Source organism: Drosophila mauritiana, unplaced genomic scaffold (genome assembly GCF_004382145.1).
Source record: "Drosophila mauritiana strain mau12 unplaced genomic scaffold, ASM438214v1 U_133, whole genome shotgun sequence".
In the NCBI taxonomy this organism is placed as follows: domain Eukaryota; kingdom Metazoa; phylum Arthropoda; class Insecta; order Diptera; family Drosophilidae; genus Drosophila; species Drosophila mauritiana.
In genome coordinates this window covers 17,737-32,390 of record NW_022881265.1, presented here as the reverse complement: position 1 = coordinate 32,390, position 14,654 = coordinate 17,737, and the positions used below count along the sequence as shown (strand labels likewise).

General features: G+C 44.2%; 1 pseudogene; it reads right to left on the bottom strand.

The window, feature by feature from the left end:
- Window positions 1-903: 903 nt before the first annotated feature.
- LOC117149102 lies at window positions 904-3,241 on the bottom strand (annotated as a pseudogene).
- Window positions 3,242-14,654: the final 11,413 nt, after the last annotated feature.

The following is a 14,654-nucleotide window of genomic DNA, read 5'->3' as shown; positions in this document are numbered from 1 at the left end:
GTACTGTATAATCATAACATAAAAGCACATTGTAGCACTCCGTTACAATGTGTACATATACAGTCAAGCCCTAGTGTATGCGTAATACAAAGCTCCTACCTGCATATAATCTCTCTGTCTCATTAACTGTCTCTCTCTCTCTCTCTGTGCTTGCTCTTTTATTACAATCCGCAAACTCCGACGTTCGTCTGCATCAAAGAATCGCTCCAAAGCAACTGAGCGTCTATAGAATCGCCGGCGCGACTTAATGGCTCGATTTTCTTATCGCCGAACCCCAACACAATGCAAAGAGATCCATGTGTGTGCGTGTGCGTGTGTCTGTGTATGTGTGTGGGCTTAGAGTCGAGTATAATGCTGATTTTCCAAATAGCTGATAACCGCGCTTAAGTACCATATAGTATAGTAGAATTCATTTTTGGCAATCTATAAAGCTATGATTATTGCGTGACTTATTTTATTGGTCCTATGGACCGTTTATTTTGCTATTTACAAAAAAAATATTTTCTATTAATTTGGTGACTCTAAATTTAGAATTTTTCTTGATGTTTGGCCATTCTCCACCTCCTGGCATCCAGCTCCTGCTTATCCTGCTCATGCTGCTTATCCTGCTCATGCTGCTTATCCTGCTCATCCTGTGATCCTGATCTGTGTCTCTCTTTCTCTCTCTCTGGTAGGTAGCCTCTTTATGGTTTTTTTTTGCCGCACTGCTCTTTTTGGTGACTGTGTGTGTGTGTGTGTATGAAAGTTTTCTTGCTTTTGGGGAAAAAACCTATAATTCTGGTGAACCCACCTCCGTGTAACTTCTCCTCCAAGTATTCCAAACGTGTGTGCATTGCGTTGTCGTCTCTTCAGTTCTTCTGTGTGAAAATATAATTTTCCGAAGCAGCCCACTTCACAAGTGGTTTACTGGAGTGTATGCCTTCTTTTCGGCGGTGTTCTGGTTTCAAAACTATATTGGTTTATAGTTTGATTCTCTTCCTCCGTGTCCCATTCCTTATCGTCATCCACATCCATCACCATTATGCCATTCAGTGTGGAAACTTTATGACGGGCAAAGTTATGCCCTGCTGATTGCCTTCATTCATCAGCTTCTGGATGAGATTGGCGATATCCTCGCGCTCTTGGTTACTGTGAGCAGGTCAAACCAATCGATCAGCTCCTAATGGGCAGCTTATAGTTAACGATGGTTTTGTGAAGAATTGCTCCGCATACTGCAGCAGATAGAGACCGCAATCGGTGAGATTCTCCTGCGCGGCACCTCCACAATGAGACCTGGCATATTATCCCCGTTGAAGATGCGCGCCCGCTCTTTCGGATACTTTGCCTTGTACTCGAAGTTGAGGTAATCATGCAATATGGCAATATCTCGATCGCGTGAGTTGCCCTCCAACGAATCGAAGATGAGAATCAATGGCTGTTTGATTGGAATGTCTTCGCCGGGTGTCTGTACATCATGGTTAACCACGGAGTCTTCAGGTTTGGAAAACATATGATGGCCAGTATCCAATGGGACTTCTCGTTGAATGGTATTATGATGAAATCCTTCTCGAATATATTCACGGTTCGTGTCCACTTCTTTACCCTTTCGTGACGCCTCTTGGCCACCGGCTCCTTCGTGTTGTTGGGACTCGTCTCTGTGGTCAATCTCATGTGGAAAAATGTGCTAAAGATGTGCGTCCTATCGCGCTGACCCTCTGGTATGATGTTATTCTTTAGCCAGCGCAGATAAAAATCAATGATTATGTCGTTCAGAAATGAGCCTTCCTTGAGACACATATAGTCATTAATGGTGATGCTCAGGCCACCGGTTCCGGTGGGCGGATATGTGAAAAGCGTTGGATTCTCGTCGACGGAGAGTCTTCCCTCTGTTTGGCCATTGTCGGCGGCGGTGGTCTCCTCATCCTCGCTGCTCAACAGCACAATGACTTCATCGTCAAAGTCCCTGCTTATTATCCAGTTGCTGTTCCGGCGCAGGCGACTCTTCTCTACGCGTTCTGCAGGTGTGGGTATAGTGTCACTAGTTGCTTTCTCGGCTGGCGCCGGTATGGATGCAACATTCGGTTGCACCCGCGATTGAGATCCCACCAGCTGTCTCTTCCGATTTCTTGCTAACAGTGGCATGTGCGACTTGGTCCTTCGACTGGATTGACTGGCTTGCGAGAGCGTCTCCAGCTGGTTGCACGCCCTGGAGACCATTGCTCTTCTTTGGAGAATTTGAGGTGTTACCCGTGGGGGTTTGATTTCCCTGTTTATTGCCAGATGAACCTGGGTTGTCTTGAGCACCAGCAACTTGATAACCATTGCTGTCCTCTGCAGAATGACACTTCTTCTGTTTCTTGGTCTTGGGAGTATTGTCGTCTTGATCCACCGACGATATCACTTGGGCAGTACTACTCTTCTTTGGAGAATTTGAGGTGTTACCCGTAGGGGCTTGACTTCCCTGTTTATTGCCAGATAAACCTGGTTGTCTTGAGCACCAGCAACTTGATAACCATTGCTGTCCTCTGCAGAATGACACTTCTTCTGTTTCTTGGTCTTGGGAGTATTGGCGTCTTGATTCGCCGACGATATCGCTTTGTCAGCATTGGTGTCTCCCGGAGCGCGATGTCTTTTCTTGGGCTTCTTGCCTTTGGTTGCAGATGGCTGGCAACCATTGTTGGCCACCGAAGTCTCCGATGGCTTGACAACCGCACGAGATGGTGGCACTTCAACGGGCACGCGTTGGGAAAAGCGCACCAGCGGACGCCTTTGACTGATGCACCTTCTTGTTGAACTCCTCCGCATGGGCAATCGTATCGGCAATGGTATCACCGATGGCGAAGCCCACCGAGACCACCGATGGCTTGACAACCGGAAGAGATGGTGGCTCTTCAACGGGCACCGCGTTGCGAGGAGCGGCATCAGCGGACGCCCTGGACTGATGCACCTTCTTGTAGAACTCCTCCGCCTTGGCAATCTTATCGGCAATGGTATCACCGATGGCGAATCCCACAGAGACCACCAAATGGATAATACCACCGGCATTCTCCATGCAATCAATCGTGATGTTATCCTCCATATGAAGGTTCATCTTGAGAAACAGCTTTTGCACTGTAAACGCATGGATGGGCAGCTTGAAGGTGACGATGTGCTGCTTTCCAGTGCTGTAGATAATGAGCACCTTGGCACTCTGTTTGTCCTTATCCGTGTCGGCTCGATTGATCAGCAATTGACGGGAGACTATAATGAAGTCGTTATGGGCGATTCGACTTACCATTTTCGGAGCCGATTCAACACAACATATGTACGCTAACGTTATGAATGTTATGAACGTTATGAGCTCATCTGAAACTGAAGTTTCAGAATACGATTGCAAAGTCTCGGGCTGCTTGATGTACAAGTTCACTGGTTGGGTGAAGTCACCTTACACGGTGACTTCGATCACTATATTCCTTTCATTTTGCAACCAGTGTGATTTATGCGATATTTGATACCACAAAAATTTGGTTTCTCCCGATTTTATGATTTGTTTAAACGGCGTACCAAGTATCCAAAAATCATCTGAGAGATCGTGTGCGGAAGGAGGCCGAGTGTCGGAGTGTTAACAGAAGGATCTCGGAAGTGTGAACGCGCGGTCAAACGAGAATACCATATGTACAATATTGACCCTGATGTTGAAAGAAGAAGCACCATTATCACCCCTGTGGAAATTCCGTTAAATTACGTTTCGGCCATTCCTTCGATGTGGCCGTCACTTCATTCCAGGGGGGGAGGAGTTACCGATATCGCAGTACAGAGTATAATAAATGAAATGAAAGTAAATGAAATATTAACCAAGTAACCTCTGATTAAAGTGTGTGGTAATCTGCTGGATAGGCTGAGTGGTGTGGAGGCACCCGAGAAAGCAGCCCAGAGGATTGTGTGGCAACCGTACCATTAGTAGGCCAAGGCCAAAAAGGAAGAATACGGACTACCGCGCCCAGTTCAACTGTTCACTAAATTCACTCGTCACAAATGAAACATAAACGAGCATTAAACATAAACTAATATAAAAAAATATTGTCCACAATTATTATTCGAATTTCTAAAAAATCTTTATCTTTTCTCAGATTTTAAGATGAGTACACACCTCAACACGCATACATCAATTGTCAAGGTTGAGTGAAACCACATTTACATCCAGTTTACGCTCTTCGAAGATTAAAAATAAATACCGCAAATACCTTATAATTAGTTAGCGCTGATACGTTTCAAGTATTAAGTGAACAACTCCGGTGCCATTGGTGTAGTATGCGCCTATGTAATATTAAGAACATTTAAGTATAATAGCATACTAACATATAGCAGCACTTTGTTTCTATGTTTATGTTTATGTTTATGCAACCAATAAGGCCCAAGGCGGATGTAACATGATCGTACACTTGAAGGCTACAAAGTATAAGTGCATGGTCAGCATTCCCACGCCGACCAAATGCATAATACATAAGTACATAGATCGCTCTCTCGATAAGCCTAGATATATAAGATATACATAAGAAAGCCGCTCCGCCGCTGGCGTATCCGGCAGCGCAGCTACGCGGCTTAGCCCAAGACGAAATATATTCAAAACTCACAACGCAGACACTGTAAAGACGTTGAACTGGCAGAACCATTTCCGCCAAACAAAAATTTAATAAAAATCAAATAAAAACCTAATTCAGCCTGACGGCTGCAATCAAAACCAAAAGACTTGTGTTATCAATGAACGACCCATTACATGGCGACCGTGACAGTCGTCCAACGATGGACAAATTAACGAAATAAAAAACACATATTGGAGGAAAACTGGACTGGAAGGCTGAGGAAGAAGACCGAGGAATCATTACATGGAACTTACAATTGCCAAAACTAAGGAAATATCTGAGTGAGTAGAGTTGTATTGAGTTATGGGAAAACACCGTGGCGGTCTAAATACCAAGCTGAACAAACGTATAGCCCACGTAAGGTGGCTAATATACGGTCAGCAAACGCCACCGGTTTGGTCGAAAGCTCTAAGGCTACATGCAGAGCTAGACCACTTGCTTCAATATCAGGAAGAATTGAAGACCCAAAAACTCGAGAAAACTTACTCAGAAAATACTAAAAATATAACAATAATTAATGAAGTTCCAAAACCAAAGGCATGTCCAGCACCAGCACCAGCACTAACGAAGGCTAAAAAGTCCTGCCCCCGGACTGCGAAGGAGTCTGGAGTCCTCACTGCCTGGGGACCTGTGAGCAGCCATCAACATCAGCAGCAGCCCAGAAATAGACAGCAGCGAGGAGTATCAGCGTGCCACCCCGGCGACGCCCAGCTGACACCAGGAGATGAACATCAGCAGCACTAAAATATTAACTAATTAACAATAAATATAAAAGTTATGAACCCTCTTCTGCGCTCTTCGTCACACCCCCTCCCACCGGCCTGACTCACACGCGCTGCCGACGAACTGCTGCGTCTGCAACTTACGCCTGTTGCCATGGTGCAGCGGAGCCGCCGGACGTTGGATAAACGACTGCCGACTTAGCACGGCTCATATTTCGGCGACTTGGCCGACTGCTATGCGTAGTCGCCCCCTCACCCTGCCCCAGCAGCGAACGCTGCCGGCGATACTGGAACCGCAGCTCTGATGGGAACCAGGCCCGGTTCCTGTCTTCAGTCTTCGACGGACACATAACAGAACCGCTAGCAGATTACGAATTGAATCTTAAAATAAAGCTAATCGTAAACTTGAACCCTCTTGACTATTATTTGGAGAACCACAGCATGTTGGCTGTTATATCAAGGTGAAGTATGCGGCAACGAGTGCCGAGAACCCTGATGCAAGTGCAACTTGCGTTAACTGGCGCCCGAACAGGGACCGGCAGTGTCCGGCCGATAAAAGTGATACAAAAAAATTGTGGAAATTTGTGCGTAAAAATGGTGGTGGTGTGCATAAGTCAGATTAAGATCTGAAATCCATAAAAGAAAAAGAAGTGTTGCGTGAGCCGTGTATAAAATGATAAAATAGCAATTACCCGCTGCCGGGGGAACTACGCCCATCCCGGGGCGCAACAAAAATTGCATAATTCAATAAAAGGTGTAAAATTTCTGAAATAAAAATGTAAACCTATGTTGCGCCAAGACCTAATTTAAATTAATAAAACAACGACCCGCTACCGGAGGACGCCACGTCGTCCATGCCGAGCGCAAGAGTTGTACGATACCTATAACGTAATTAAAACATAATCAACCCACTGCGGCGGTACGGCTTGTGGAAAAAATTTTTTTCCTTGCCAATTCGCGAGTGCAAAAGATTGTGTGGAATAAACCAATAATTAACCATTGCAGCAGTTTACCTGCGGCAATACGAGTAATATGAGCGCCCAGCGTGATAAAGTGGTGTGTGGCAGCTTGTTGGATACGTTAAGTGGTGTGGAATGCACCCAAAAAAAACCGCCCAACAAGTTGTGTGGCGGCCGTACCTTAGTAGGCAAACAGCCAAAAGGGATACTACGGAACCACCGTGCCCAGTGCCGAAGTAAATTAGAGGTCATCAATAAAAACCTGTAACAGCACGCACGCAAGAAAAAATATTACAAAATGCGTAGCGCACATGCAATATGGAATATCAAAATACACTAAAAAAATTGTATAAACACATGCACAACACCACAGTTCAAAAGAAAACAAATATGTCGCATTACGAATGTATTTTAACCACTGTGCTTTCAAGACGCAGCTGCGCAATGAGTTCGGTATATTGAGAGGTCATTCTTAGAATTTGACTACAACGTAGAATATGACTGGCGCCAAAGTACCGTTACGAGTGAGGCGACAGCGTTGTCGCGCTGTCGCCAAGTGTAGTCCAGCTAGCGTGTGTAAAGGATAGATCGATGCGTAGAAAATACGATCAGTTGAATACAGACGATCACGCACGCCGGTTGTAATTCGCTTCGCTCGGAAAGTTTAGTTGCCAACAAGAAAGGTCAGGCTCAAATAAATGCCAACGCTGCGACAAATATAATACAATTTCCCCAATTTCCCGAAATGGGACGAATAAAATACAAATTCTCTACAATACACTAAGTCACCTTTTTTTACTTATCCCAATAGAATATTCATGCTGTAAGGGTACAACCTATAACGACGAAAACCAATAAAGAGCATACAAGGGTGAGTGAAATATTTCATTAAATTTAATTGCCATATTTGCTAGATTTAGAAAAATAAAAAAAAGCAAAGAAGAACAGATATTCTTTTTTATCGGGTTAAAACCGTTGTCTCACATTTCCGTAAAGTAATAACGAATTCTATTACCTTGAATACTTCCTGCATCTTTCCAACGCAAACTAAAAATCAAAATGGAAGAGACCCTGCGTGCTCTTAGCGAGTCCCTCAATGCCCTGACCAACGTGGTGACAGGCATTAAGGAAGATATTAAGAAGAATAATGATAGGTTGGCTATTTTAGAACAGGAGCGCGGGAACGCTGACCCTACGGTCGACCAATCGCAACCCCTGGTGCGCGCACGCACCGAGTATGAACTGAGAGAGATATCGGTCCTCCCTGACTGCGTCAAAGAACTGCAGGCGTTCGAAGGACGGCAGGAGGCTTACCTGTCTTGGATAAACAGGGCACAATCAATACTGACCGACTATGACTTGATTAAAACCAGACCCCTGTATAGGGCAATTGTCTTGCATATTAGACAGAAGATAAGGGGACATGCCGACATGGCCTTGGCGGCCTATGGCGTCCAGGACGACGATTGGGACGACATAAAACGAGTCTTGGCGCTGCATTATGCAGACAAACGAGACTTACGTACGCTTGAGCATGAGCTCGGCGTTATGTCCCAAGGTTCTAGACCACTAGATAGATTCTATATGGACGTTAATGGCCATCTCTCGTTGATCTTAAATAATTTGAAGGCCAGAAACCACCCTCGTGAAGTAGTCAACGCCTTGATAGAAACCTACAGAGACAAGGCTTTGGATGTTTTTATCCGAGGAGTGGGGGGAGATTGTTCCAAACACTTACTTGTCCGCAGCCCTAAGAATCTACCAGAGGCGTACTCCTTTTGTATGGGATTGCAGAATGTAATGTCAAGGAATTCCGCAACTCGGAACTATCAACCGTCGGGTGCCCCAAGATTCGCAGGCCCATATCAACATCAGGCCAGACCACCGTTCCGAACCCCTTTTTCTCCTGGTTCAGGCAGATTTTCGCAAAACTCCTACAGAACTCAGGGTCCTAGACAGGCCATTAAAATGGAATCCAATCGGTCGGGTCAATCTTACCAATCAGGATACAATGGTCGCCAAGAAGAAGGCTCCGGTATTAAGAGAATGTCCGAAGGAAACAACCCATTCCGAAAGGCACAAAGATTGTACCACATGGAATTGGCACCACCCCCGCTAGCCCCGGCGGCTAGTGAGGGCAACCAAGGCCGTTCACACGAGGGTTATTATGATAACGAGTCTCAAGTTGTCGAGGGAACCAACAATTATTCTCCACAAGGAAATGCGGAGGGAGCTACAGATGCTCCACATAACCTTGAGACTGAGGGAGGGGCAAATTTTATGACCAACGCCTCTCCAGTGTACCGTACTTAGAGTATGCTACGGAGAGGGGAGAAAGGCTAAAGTTTTTGATCGACACGGGGGCGAACAAAAACTTTATTAGCCGAAGGCTTGCAGCCGGGTGTACCACAGTCCGTAAACCCTTCTCCGTACTGTCCGCTGCGGGTAACATCATGATAACGCACCGCCTAGTTGGTAAATTCTTCAAACCACTAGGGAATGACTCGGATATTACCTTTTTCGTACTACCAAATTTACATTCCTTTGATGGTATCATTGGCGACGATACTCTCAAAGACTTAAAAGCCATAGTGGATAGGAAAAACCATTGTCTGATAATAACCCCAGGAATTAAAATCCCTCTTTTGGCGAGAGCTTCACTAAACGTTAACCCGTTACTCGCCGCCGAACACCCAGATGGTACACAAGAAATTTTGAATTCCCTTCTCGGGGAATTTCCCCGCATTTTCGAGCCCCCGTTACCTGGAATGTCCGTGGAGACGGCCGTCAAGGCTTATATCCGGACAACCACACAAGACCCGATCTATGCTAAAAGTTATCCTTACCCAGTCAATATGCGCGGAGAAGTCGAACGTCAAATCGATGAACTGCTGCAGGACGGTATAATTCGACCCTCTAATAGCCCTTACAATTCCCCTATCTGGATAGTCCCGAAGAAACCTAAACCAAACGGAGAAAAACAATATCGCATGGTAGTCGATTTCAAGCGGTTAAATACCGTCACCATACCCGACACTTACCCCATCCCAGATATAAACGCTACGCTAGCCAGCCTTGGTAATGCCAAATACTTTACCACCCTAGATTTGACTTCTGGATTCCATCAAATCCACATGAAGGAAAGCGACATTCCAAAGACAGCTTTCTCTACTCTAAATGGAAAGTACGAGTTCCTCCGTCTACCATTCGGTTTGAAGAATGCACCTGCAATCTTCCAAAGAATGATCGATGATGTTTTGCGCGAGCATATTGGCAAAGTCTGCTACGTTTATATTGACGATATCATCGTCTTCAGTAAAGATTACGGCACACAATGGAAAAATCTCCGATTGGTATTAGCGAGTTTATCAAAAGCAAACCTCCAGGTGAACCTTGAGAAGTCGCATTTTTTAGACACGCAGGTAGAATTTTTAGGATATATCGTCACGGCCGACGGCATTAAGGCAGATCCGAAAAAGGTCAGGGCAATTAGCGAAATGCCTCCTCCGACCTCTGTTAAGGAGTTAAAAAGATTTCTAGGCATGACCTCATACTACAGGAAGTTCATTCAGGACTATGCGAAGGTAGCAAAGCCCCTTACAAACTTGACGCGCGGATTGTACGCTAATATAAAATCTTCACAATCAAGCAAAGTGCCAATTACATTAGACGAGACGGCTCTACTGTCTTTTAATGATTTAAAGTCAATTCTCTCTTTTTCTGAAATACTGGCGTTCCCATGTTTCACTAAACCATTTCATCTAACCACGGACGCTTCTAACTGGGCCATCGGAGCTGTCCTCTCACAGGATGACCAGGGCAGAGATAGGCCGATAGCGTACATTTCCCGTTTATTAAATAAGACGGAGGAAAACTACGCTACAATCGAAAAAGAAATGCTCGCGATAATTTGGTCATTGGACAATCTTCGGGCTTACTTATATGGCGCTGGTGGTATTAAAGTATATACTGACCATCAACCTCTAACGTTTGCCCTGGGCAACAGAAACTTCAATGCGAAGCTAAAACGCTGGAAGGCTCGTATAGAGGAATACAACTGCGAACTCATCTATAAACCTGGGAAATCTAATGTGGTGGCTGACGCGCTTTCACGCATTCCGCCTCAGCTTAACCAGTTGAGCACCGATTTAGATGCTAATCCAGAGGATGATATGCAGTCTTTGGCTACTGCCCATAGCGCTTCACACGACAGTTCACGATTGATTCCCCACGTTGAGTCTCCAATCAACGTTTTCAGGAACCAACTCATTTTTGACACAACCAGGTCGGAATACCTATGCGAGCACCCGTTCCCAGGTTATACTCGCCATCTGATTCCTCTCAAAGACGGATCACTTGCCGATTTAACCAACTCGTTACAATCGTATCTACGACCTGTAATAATTAACGGCGTCAAAATCCCGGAAGCACATTTGCAACGCTTTCAGTCCTTAGCGAATTTTCTTTTATACAAAATTCGGATAACGCAGCGCCTAGTGGCGGACGTGTCCGGCGCAGAGGAAATTTGTGAAATAATTGAAAAAGAACACCGTAGAGCACATAGGGGCCCTACGGAGATTCGCCTCCAACTTTTGGAAAAATGTTATTTCCCGCGGATGTCCAGTACGATCCGTCTACAAACTTCCTCATGCAGGTGTTGCAAACTCTACAAATATGAGAGACACTCTAACAAACCAAACCTACAACCTACGCCAATTCCTAACTACCCATGTGAAATACTTCACATCGACATTTTTGCGCTCGAGAAAAGGTTATACCTAAGTTGTATTGACAAATTTAGCAAGTTTGCCAAACTTTTCCACCTGCAGTCAAAAGCATCCGTGCATTTGCGAGAAACTTTGGTGGAGGCCCTACATTACTTCACCGCCCCCAAGGTCTTGGTTTCGGATAACGAGCGAGGGTTGTTATGCCCCACAGTGCTCAACTATCTTCGGTCTCTAGATATCGATCTGTATTATGCTCCAACCCAGAAGAGCGAAGTAAATGGTCAAGTCGAGAGATTCCACTCTACGTTCCTAGAAATTTATCGTTGTCTTAAAGATGAGCTCCCTACCTTCAAACCCGTTGAGCTGGTACACATAGCAGTGGACCGCTACAACACTTCCGTTCACTCGGTAACGAATCGAAAACCAGCAGACGTTTTTTTCGACCGCTCATCAAGGGTAAACTATCAGGGTCTGACAGATTTCCGGCGGCAGACTTTAGAGGACATCAGGGGCTTAATTGAGCATAAGCAAATTAGAGGTAATATGGCTCGGAATAAAAATAGGGACGAGCCAAAGTCTTATAGGCCGGGAGATGAAGTTTTTGTTGCAAATAAGCAAATAACAACAAAGGAAAAAGCGAGGTTCAGATGTGAAAAGGTACAGGAAGACAACAAGGTAACAGTTAAAACCAGATCAGGAAAAACTTTCCATAAATCTGATCTAAGAAATTGAGACGTGGTTTTCACATATAAAAAAGAAACGCGAAAAAGAATAACAAAAGTAATAAAAGTAAGTTGTGGCAGCTAATGAAATATTCCACCCATGCATACCCTAATTTAACACACACTGACGATATCAAGATTTTATTAAACTATATAAAAAATATAAATAAGAAATGAATTAAGAAATACAAAAAAAGAAATTAGAAAAAAAGAAATTATAAAAAAAAAAATATTAAAAATACAGATTATAAGAAATAAGAAATAAGAAATATAAAAAAATAAAAATATAAGTACACAAAATGTACCGTACCCCCACACACTACGTAGTCTTAGAACAACTTAAACGACCAGATATTTACGAATTGTCTTTTTGTAAGCTCGACTTCTGCATGCGTATCCGGCAGCGCAGCAACGCGGCTTAGCCTAAGACGAAATATATTCAAAACTCACAACGCAGACACTGTAAAGACGTTGAACTGGCAGAACCATTTCCGCCAAACAAAAATTTAATAAAAATCAAATAAAAACCTAATTCAGCCTGACGGCTGCAATCAAAACCAAAAGACTTGTGTTATCAATGAACGACCCATTACATGGCGACCGTGACAGTCGTCCAACGATGGACAAATTAACGAAATAAAAAACACATATTGGAGGAAAACTGGACTGGAAGGCTGAGGAAGAAGACCGAGGAATCATTACATGGAACTTACAATTGCCAAAACTAGGGAAATATCTGAGTGAGTAGTTGTATTGAGTTATGGGAAAACACCGTGGCGGTCTAAATACCAAGCTGAACAAACGTATAGCCCACGTAAGGTGGCTAATATACGGTCAGCAAACGCCACCGGTTTGGTCGAAAGCTCTAAGGCTACATGCAGAGCTAGACCACTTGCTTCAATATCAGGAAGAATTGAAGACCCAAAAACTCGAGAAAACTTACTCAGAAAATACTACAAATATAACAATAATTAATGAAGTTCCAAAACCAAAGGCATGTCCAGCACCAGCACCAGCACTAACGAAGGCTAAAAAGTCCTGCCCCCCGGACTGCGAAGGAGTCTGGAGTCCTCACTGCCTGGGGACCTGTGAGCAGCCATCAACATCAGCAGCAGCCCAGAAATAGACAGCAGCGAGGGAGTATCAGCGTGCCACCCCCGGCGACGCCCAGCTGACACCAGGAGATGAACATCAGCAGCACTAAAATATTAACTAATTAACAATAAATATAAATATATATATAAGTTAACGCAAGTTGCACTTGCATCAGGGTTCTCGGCACTCGTTGCCGCATACTTCACCTTGATATAACAGCCAACATGCTGTGACTCTCCAAATAATAGTCAAGAGGGTTCAAGTTTACGATTAGCTTTATTTTAAAATTCAATTCGTAATCTGCTAGCGGTTCTGTTATGTGTCCGTCGAAGACTGAAGACAGGAACCGGGCCTGGTTCCCATCAGAGCTGCGGTTCCAGTATCGCCGGCAGCGTTCGCTGCTGGGGCAGGGTGAGGGGGCGACTACGCATAGCAGTCGGCCAAGTCGCCGAAATATGAGTCGTGCTAAGTCGGCAGTCGTTTATCCAACGTCCGGCGGCTCCGCTGCACCATGGCAACAGGCGTAAGTTGCAGACGCAGCAGTTCGTCGGCAGCGCGTGTGAGTCAGGCCGGTGGGAGGGGGTGTGACGAAGAGCGCAAGAAGAGGGTTCATAACTTATATATAAGAAAAATTTTAAGACACATTGTAAAATGGAGCATAAACTACTATGCCCTGTTAACCCAATATGTCTCGTGAAGCCATAGCTAGATTCAGGCAGACAATAAGGTAAAAGAAAATTTTTTTTTTGACTAACATTGACAAAATAGAAAAAGAAAGAAAGAAAGAAATAATTCCCAATATAAATGTATATAGAGACAAATGGAATAAGAAAACTAAAAACATATATAAAAATAAAGAAGATTTTCTACCAAACTGTAAAAGTAGTATTGTAGTATGCACACATATCGGTTAATTACTGTACTGTATAATCATAACTTAAAAGCACATTGTAGCACTCCGTTACAATGTGTACATATACAGTCAAGCCCTAGTGTATGCGTAATACAAAGCTCCTACCTGCATATATATCTCTCTGTCTCATTAACTGTCTCTCTCTCTCTCTCTGTGCTTGCTCTTTTATTACAATCCGCAAACTCCGACGTTCGTCTGCATCAAAGAATCGCTCCAAAGCAACTGAGCGTCTATAGAATCGCCGGCGCGACTAAATGGCTCGATTTTCTTATCGCCGAACCCCAACACAAATGCAAAGAGATCCATGTGTGTGCGTGTGCGTGTGTCTGTGTATGTGTGTGGGCTTAGAGTCGAGTATAATGCTGATTTTCCAAATAGCTGATAACCGCGCTTAAGTACCATATAGTATAGTAGAATTCATTTTTGGCAATCTATAAAGCTATGATTATTGCGTGACTTATTTTTATTGGTCCTATGGACCGTTTATTTTGCTATTTACAAAAAAAAATATTTTCTATTAATTTGGTGACTCTAAATTTAGAATTTTTCTTGATGTTTGGCCATTCTCCACCTCCTGGCATCCAGCTCCTGCTTATCCTGCTCATGCTGCTTATCCTGCTCATGCTGCTTATCCTGCTCATCCTGTGATCCTGATCTGTGTCTCTCTTTCTCTCTCTCTGGTAGGTAGCCTCTTTATCGTCTTTTTGGCCGCACTGCTCTTTTTGGTGACTTGTGTGTGTGTGTGTGTATGAAAGTTTTCTTGCTTTTGGGGGAAAAAACCTATAATTCTGGTGAACCCACCTCCGTGTAACTTGCTCCTCCAAGTATTCCAAACGTGTGTGCATTGCGTTGTCGTCGTCTTCAGTTCTTCTGTGTGAAAATATAATTTTCCGAAGCAGCCACTTCACAAGTGGT